The sequence below is a fragment of the Paramisgurnus dabryanus genome, chromosome 8 (genome assembly GCF_030506205.2).
Source record: "Paramisgurnus dabryanus chromosome 8, PD_genome_1.1, whole genome shotgun sequence".
Classification (NCBI taxonomy): Eukaryota; Metazoa; Chordata; class Actinopteri; order Cypriniformes; family Cobitidae; genus Paramisgurnus; species Paramisgurnus dabryanus.
In genome coordinates this window covers 32,465,803-32,474,387 of record NC_133344.1, presented here as the reverse complement: position 1 = coordinate 32,474,387, position 8,585 = coordinate 32,465,803, and the positions used below count along the sequence as shown (strand labels likewise).

At 36.9% G+C, this 8,585-nt stretch overlaps 1 protein-coding gene across 1 annotated transcript in view; it reads left to right on the top strand.

Moving 5' to 3' along the window:
• Nucleotides 1-2,590, top strand: part of gpr184 (G protein-coupled receptor 184) — a 19,582-nt gene extending 16,992 nt beyond the window's left edge. The window contains exon 2 of the mRNA XM_065281569.2: nt 1-2,590. This exon is cut by the window's left edge and continues 2,112 nt beyond it. The gene's annotated coding sequence lies outside the window, so the exon portion shown is untranslated.
• Nucleotides 2,591-8,585: the final 5,995 nt, after the last annotated feature.

Below are 8,585 nucleotides of genomic sequence, written 5' to 3'. Positions count from 1 at the left end.
CTAGCTTGTTCCATTTACGTATTCTCCGAATTCTAAAGAGGAGCCTCGCATAGCCCAAGGAAGTGACTTGGAAAGACAAGTCCTGCCAAGGAAGTATCCTTGATATTGAGGAACAGCCACTCTTTTGGAGCCAATCTCTAGTGGCCAGTCGATGAATTGCAGTTTAATTCACTTTACAATAGTTTCGATGTATGCCCCTTGATCCAGACACATAAATCAGTCATAAAAATGTCAAAAGTGTGCTCAGTTACACCACATCTTGGATTTACATTGGATATCATGTATCATTGGATAAATGGTGCCATGATTGCAATTTAAAATTCATCAAAACTTTTACCACATTTGAAAGCAGCATACATGTATCAGCACATTTTGTTCTTGTTTTAACTGTTTAGACAGGTGTGTAGTGAATAAGACACATGATTTGTGCTAAAAAAGTGCAGCAGCTCTCTCATAGTGAACTTGTAACTTCACTGTGTCAAATTTTGTCACCATTTGTGTTGGGGATTATATCAATGTGTCCTTGCGAACATGAAGAGGATGTTTACAAATTGTACCTGTGGATTTTTGCTGAAACGGGATCTTTGTCTTTGAAGGACCCTTGAATCACTTGAACTTTGTGTGTAAGAGATGTACTCAGTGTAAGTGTTTTTGTTGTTAGATAATACCAACACTGTTTGTCGTGTTTCCCTGTCGGTATTGTACCGTTTAACATTTAACCTATCTGGACGTTAAAAATCAACTTGTTGAAAAGTTGCAAACAATTTAGATGCACAGCATGTTGCCATTGTATTCTTCATCATATTATGCTTGTATTATATCTCCTGTAATTTACAGCTATTCAAAGCGAAACTCAAACTTAATGAAACAAAAGCACTGATTTGCACTATAATGCCTCACATTTGGGAAAGCAATGGCTTTCTGCGAAGAGAAATTCACCAGATAGTATTCATTGTGGCTGATAAGCGTTTGGGTGCCATCTCTACACATAATCACCCACAATACGCTTTGTACAGTTTTGTTCCTCCGGCATGATTGCCTACTATAGATGAGTGCCTCTCATGTGACTGCATTCTGAACCCTTTTGTGAATCTGTGAGCTGAAGAGCCCATTCTGAGCTACTGTAAAATGCCATGGACCAACTCAATAGAGTGATTTCAGAATATGAGCGAAGCAATGAATTGCATCTCTGAGTGCCTGATCTGCAGGCTGATGGTTTAAATGACTGCTCCCTTTCACCTGTCGCTTTAGTCGCTGCCGTACCGTTTGTGAACATGTGCTGTGTCATTTAGTATTGGGACTGACCTGTTCATTTTAAGAATGATAAAACGAATGTTAACGTTTGCACTGAAGTGGTTTGGTTGGTTTGTGTAAGGAAATAAAGCCACATTGGGTTCTGGTAATGATGGCATTGCGTCATGATAGAGCTGTTCTGCATTACACGAGACCGAGGGCTCACCACAACAAGAACTCTTTAGGGATTAAGACGAGAACACTGTGTCTGCTTTCCGGCTCTCAATTGATTTTCACCTTCCTGAGATGCAGACCCCCGATGAGGGGAGCGAGCAGATTCGTGTAGGAGCCTTATTGCATCAAAATGCAGATCATAGGGACCGAAAAATCACCAAAATATGTGGGTAACACATTAGGCTAATTCTTAAACCAAAAGTGTACTTTAACCTTCGTGTGGTGTTCATATTTTTGTTACTTAGACGATGTTGGTGGGTCTAGTGGATGCATTATTCGTATCTTAAACTAATGCAGTCATACAAATGTATGTGATATTGTTTACAGATGTTTACTTTAGCCTTATTACATAGACAGAATTTATGGTTAATATTTGTCATTTACCACTGGTAGAGGATTATTTATTCATTAAAGTGCTATTCGTTTTTGTGATCATATGAAATAAAAGAAGAAAATTCTATTCTGATCCAGATATTGGAGAAAAACATGTTTATCTTAAATAAATATAAATGAAACAAAGTTTTTCATCACTTTTGATGTTTAATTCTTTGAACTTAGTTTGAAATTGTACACATTTGTGTTAGTTTATACAGCACAAGCCCCAACTGATCAGATGCCGTATCATCCACTCATAACCAGTCTACACAACACATAAGAAGCAGATTTTTACTGTGTAGCTGTGTTGCATATGAATTTCTTGCATTTTATACACATATACTGTGTCGTCCTGTCCATCCTATGTCCACACACATTGCAGTACAATGTTTTGCTATTGGCCACAACCTAGAATGATGAAAATAATTGGATAAGAAATGTACTTTCTCTATTTCGCACTCTCTCACACACGCACACACACACACACACACACACCATAGGTTTTGTGGTAAACCCATGGTTTTAGAAATGGTAATCAATACACCAAATAACCATAATTACTACTCTTTTACTGTAATAAAACCATGGTTCATTTTTGTAAGGGAGATAATGGGGAAATGTAGAATGGTTCCTGTTAGACAGAAGGTAAAGTGTTTGGGACAGTGGGTACAGACAACTGTATGCTTGATATATAATATGTTTGATCCTTGCACCGTTACAGCAAGAGCAGAAGGACAAAACTCTGACATGCATCAACTAACCCGCCCGCAACTCGGACCGCAAAAAATAAAAAATAAATAGTGTACCCGACCCGCTCCCTGGCCAGCATTTTTTTTTAAGTAGTAATTGTTTAATAGTTAATTGCCATCTTTATTTCAAACGACCCGACCGAACGCGACCCGAATATCATAAAAAATATTTTTGGATGACTCGTGACCGCGGGTGACCACATGCATCCGCTCATTTCCGATCAACCCGCGCATCACTGGGGAGAGGATTTGTTGCAGATCAATGCAACATTCCCGCTTATGTCGCGGACCCCGGACGAATGCGAGAGGCGGTGGTATATGCATTATAATCGCAGTAGAGGGTTGAGATTGCAGTATTTAAACAGACTAGCATGGCAACAGGTATGCCTATAATATTTAATATTTAATATCATTATTGTTTCATGTAATTCTAAAAAACTTCCTGCTTGTCATGAATGTAATGAATTATGAAACAAATGTCATAAACAATATGCTTACATTAAAGTGTGCTTTTAAGTATGTGCAATGCTTTTGAGTTGGTGAAACTGTCCATGTTAAGGAGGATCAGCACCTAAGACATTTTAAGATCCTTTGTGAATAGGTCTTAGTGAGTTAGGAGTCCTCTCGACTTCTTTTAAGCTGTCCCAGACTTAGGTGCTACTTTTAGGTCTAAAATGCTTTGTGAATTACTCTTAGTGAAAAAAATTAGGAGTCCTAAATTTAGGAGTGACACGCCTATTATTTTTAGGAGTTGCTTCTAAATTCGCCAGTTAGGAGCTACTTTTAGCCTTAAAATTCTTTGTGAATACGGCCCCTGATCTCTGAAGGGAGCTGGGCTGGACAATTTAAACCGCATGGGCTTGCAGAATACTGCTCACTTTAGCGCCTTTTTGCGGGATAAATTGTTTTAAATCACTTGAAATGTTAACTTTTTCAAGCCTTTGAAACACGTGCAAATGATAAACTTTCACTATTTAAGCGCATGCGAGCCGAACCGTGGGTCGATCACGGTCACAGATTAACGTCGATCTGTCACACCACTAACACAAATTAAACATACTGATCATGCAAACATACCTTTATCTTGCTCTTTTTTCTCATCCTCGGTCCTTTTCTTTGTTCTCTTTTCGGCCCCAGAGGGATATATCCTTTTTTTTTGACATGTCAAATGGCTCATCATTGTTTACAGTGAGTGACGACGTTGTGCACTTGCGCGCCGACGAGCAGGTGGCGCAGGTGTCTATGTTGCGCCTGACTAAAACGCTAGCACTGCAGACACATAGTTTTCTGCAAATCAAAATTTTCTTGTCTTTAATTATTCATTTATAAATTCGTATTCATTCATTCATCCATTTATATTACCTGTTTAAGTTATTTAATAAAAAAATAAAAATAAAAAAAACGATTGGGGCGGGGGCCCCCTGGTGGCCAGCGGGGCCCTAAGCAGCCGCTTGGTTCGCTTATGCCTCGAGCCGGCCCTGCATCCTGACATGTCAAAAAAAAAGGATATATCCCTCTGGGGCCGAAAAGAGAACAAAGAAAAGGACCGAGGATGAGAAAAAAGAGCAAGATAAAGGTATGTTTGCATGATCAGTATGTTTAATTTGTGTTAGTGGTGTGACAGATCGACGTTAATCTGTGACCGTGATCGACCCACGGTTCGGCTCGCATGCGCTTAAATAGTGAAAGTTTATCATTTGCACGTGTTTCAAAGGCTTGCAAAAGTTAACATTTCAAGTGATTTTAAACAATTTATCCCGCAAAAAGGCGCTAAAGTGAGCAGTATTCTGCAAGCCCATGCGGTGAGAGCTTACGCAGCCTACGGAGGCTACTCTGCTGCTGATCTGTGCCCCCGCCCTCCGAATTTGTCATACGTCACTAAGAAAAGTGCGTACACTACGCTAATACTCTCTCCTGAATGCGGACGTGACTAAGATGGCGGCGCTACCGGAAGGTATTTATTTACGTTAATAAAGTTTTAAATATGGATATTTCTACAACAACACCGCGCGGATTACCCTCAGAAGACCTTTGTTTATCATCCTGGAGCCGTTTGGATTTATTTTGTGAAGGATGGACACACTTTTTTTGGACTTGAAGGTCGTGGACCCCGTAACATTACATTTAATCAACTGAAAGATCTAAAACATTTTATAAAATATCCGAAAATGTGTTTGTCTGAAAAACGATGGACATATGCAACTCGGACAGCTTGGGGGTGAGTAAATCATGGGTTTAATATCATTTTTGGCCGAACTATCCCTTTAATATATTAATCTATAAATATATTTTTTTCTTAAAATTATACATACATGTGTGTGTGTATTTACATAATTATTATACACAGTACACACACATATATGATGTAAACAAAAACTTTTATTATGCAAATGATTAGTCGCGAATAATCGTTATGCAGCCCTAATGTACATGTATACAAAAACACTCATGCACTCACAGAAGCCCGAGGTAGGAGAAAAACAAAGTGACGTTACATAGCACATTCAATTTTCACACTCTTATTACTCCTGGGTCCAGTGGACCCAAACACCAAATATGTAATTTGAACGTGTACGGAGGCGACATGTGTACATTCATTATAAAGTTGTTTATTTGTATGTTTTTCATAGAAAATGAGCCAAGGCCAATGAATCTGCAGTTAAAATAACAAGTAATTGCATACTTTTTCTTTTTGTAAACATTAAAAATGGGTCCCACAGACTGAACACCACACAAGGGTTAAGTATAGAACTGGGTATATGAATTATATTGTTAAAGGTGCATTGTGTACATTTTAGTGGCATCTAGTGGTGAGGTTGCAAATTGCAACCAACGGCTTGTCCACAGCTGACCCCTCGCTTTTGAAATGCATAGAGAAGCTACGCTATATGCCACAGTACAAACATGTCTACATCAGAGGCAACTTATTAAACAAAGTTTGTAAATTAAGGACTTCTGTAGAAACACGGTGACACAAAATGGTGGCTTCCATGTAAGGGGCCCGCAGTGTGTGTAGATAAAAACGTATTATGCTAAGGTAATTAAAACATAATTGTTCATTATTTGAGGTCTTTATACACCCCTGATAATATAGTTATGTATATTATATTGCACATTTGTCAAGAGATTCTTCTAAAAGTTACACACTGCACCTTTAACTATAAGATTATATCATCCTTAAACCAAAATTTTGATCACCTTAAAGCATAAATATTTATATTTATAAATATTATATTAAATGCCACCGCCGTCAAAAATTAAATAATGATATTAATCAAATACTCTCGGGACGTTCATCAAATACTTTAGCTTGAAATCATGGACGTCAGAAGCAAATAAAATGTGCAACATTAACTGGAGTAGATGCCATTTACTTGTATTCTCAAACAGTTGTTTTTAGCCCTAAAAGCTTTGTTTCTTGTTTTGTCGCAGAGTGCATTTAGCGAAAGTAGTAAAAACACGAAATTGAGTTTCATTTACTGTATATGGACTCTAATTGAGCCAAGTGGAATGGATTTGAGGATGCAGCAGTGTGAAAGTCAAAGTTGTAGCTAAAATGTGAGATTTATTAGTAGATTCCTCTATAGATTTGACTGACAAGTGAGAGAAAGTGAGTGGGTCTTGTCCCACCCACATATAATGGTTTTAACACCAATGATTAAACTCCACGAGCCTCATGTCATGCAGAAATAGCGCTTTGTTGGCAAAATCCATTTTAGAGCCTGATAAAAATGCTACTTTACCAGAAAACATGTCAGATGCACTTAGAGGGTTTTGTATCTGAGCTTTTCATACACAGTACTGTGCAAAAGTTTTAGGCCATCACCACCAGCTTTGTTGTTTTAGCAAAGTTTTAATGTCCATCCATATTTATTTTTGACTGTTTTTGAAGATACAAAAATATAGGAATATGTAAACAAAATTAAAAAGAAAACAATTTTCTTCTTCAGGCATCAGTCAGTATTTAATTTAACTTAACACTTCATGTTTTATACAGTTTTTAATACTACACACACATTTCCTGTATTTTCTGGTTGTAATAAAGGGACTAAGAAATAATTATATATGATCACAAACAAATGCAAAAACAACAAATCTAACGGTAGCATGGTGGCCTTTTGCACAGTACTGTATATTTACAGTTCTCTTATTTCTTATGATGTCCTTTATTAGATTCTGATTACTGTAAATAGGCCGTTAACACCAAACGTCTTCTTAAATAAATGAAGCACAGCTCATAAGTCTTCTCAAGTGTGAACTGTGTAAATGTCACTCATGTCATATATACTGTAAGGGTGCATATAAGTACCCCAAAGGTACATATCTGTACACTGTAAAAACAATCCATAGAAATTACAATGTTATTGCAGCTGGGTTGCCGGAAATTTACCGTAGATTTACGTTTATGTTATTTACTAGCAAGAGTTTGTTCAAAGTAAAATAAATTTTAAATATTAACAAGTCTTTATCTTTACAGAATAAAACTATACAATAACAGCCTCATGCAAAGCATTCTGGGAACCAGAAATCATTATCAACCTTTTTCTGTTTTTGCTTCAGATTTTGTTTTCCAGAATGTTTTGCTTGATACTGTTTTTTTTAGTTTTACTCTGTAAAGACAAAGACTTGTAAATGTTTAATGTTCATTTAACTTTGAACAAACTCTTGCCAGTAAATTACATAAATGTAAATCCACGGTAAATTACCGTCAACCCAGCTGCAATTTCTACGGAATTTTTTTACAGTGTAGCTCAATTGTACATATTAGGACCTTTTAAAAGGTACCGTCCTAGTGACAGCTTGATATCTTTATTTCTAACAGTGTGTTAGATACTGAAAGCGTAACGATGAAAGATAGACATCAGTCAAGCATGAGTTTACATTTAAATCGTTTTTTTATCCAAATGGATTCTTGTGTGAAAGGTTCAATACAATCATTTTTATAAAGCGTTACAGTAAAACATACTGTGATATAAATTAGGATTGCTCACAACTAATACTACTATGATAGAAATAAATGACTACTGGCAAAAAATGGTCTCTAGCTGTCCTTAGCTAACCCCCAAATGTATACATACATGTAACTATGTGTTACATAATAAAATTTTTTTTTAAGGTTACTGCCCCATTGACTGCTTGGGAGCACTTTTCTCACCAATATAAAACAAATACTAATGAAAGGGCATTGCTTTGGATTGGCAGAGGCAGTGTGCTTTAATGCTAAAAAAAACTAGAACATGTAAGAGAAACCATAAGATAAGTGTGAAAGTCTTGAAAATGGAGCAGGCTTGGAAAATGTCGTAAGCTGTCAAAAAATGTCAAATATCACAATGGAGCCATCAGCAATCTTCTTTGAATGACATTATCCACCCAGACAAATTCATGTGATGGCACTTCAGAGCTTCACATGACCTTTTGGACTGAATCCCTCACAGGGATGTCTCAGGCCAAACCAAGTGCAGTTTATACATCCACTGCCAGAGTTGTTACACTTGGGATCCTGCCTTACGAATTTTTTCTTACAACTGCAGGTTTCCTCTGTCGTGTTGGGAAGATGTTAAGGGCTCGGTTTAACAGATTTAGCTAATGCCAAGACAAGCCTTAGTTAAATTATGACGCTGAAGCATTTTTTCAAACATGCCATATGTTACTGTCAAATAGGATACTGTTAAATTTTCAAACATGCCTTAAGCCTTGTCTGTGAAACCGGGGGTATCCTCATACCGTAGTAGTCACATTTCTTCCCATGCCTATGTATCTATGATGAAAAACAAACCAAAAAAATCTGGATATACAGCAACAGAAGTGTTGACTGAGCCAGGAAATTAGTTAATGGATCATTGTCAACATTTGGCATTTGTGAACTCATTATAACGACATTAATATTGATGTATTGATTGATGTTTTGATGTATTTATGTATAATTTATGCTGTGTTGTGGTTTAATATTTTGTTAAATAAATGTTTGATTATTGTGATTATCCTTGATTTCCA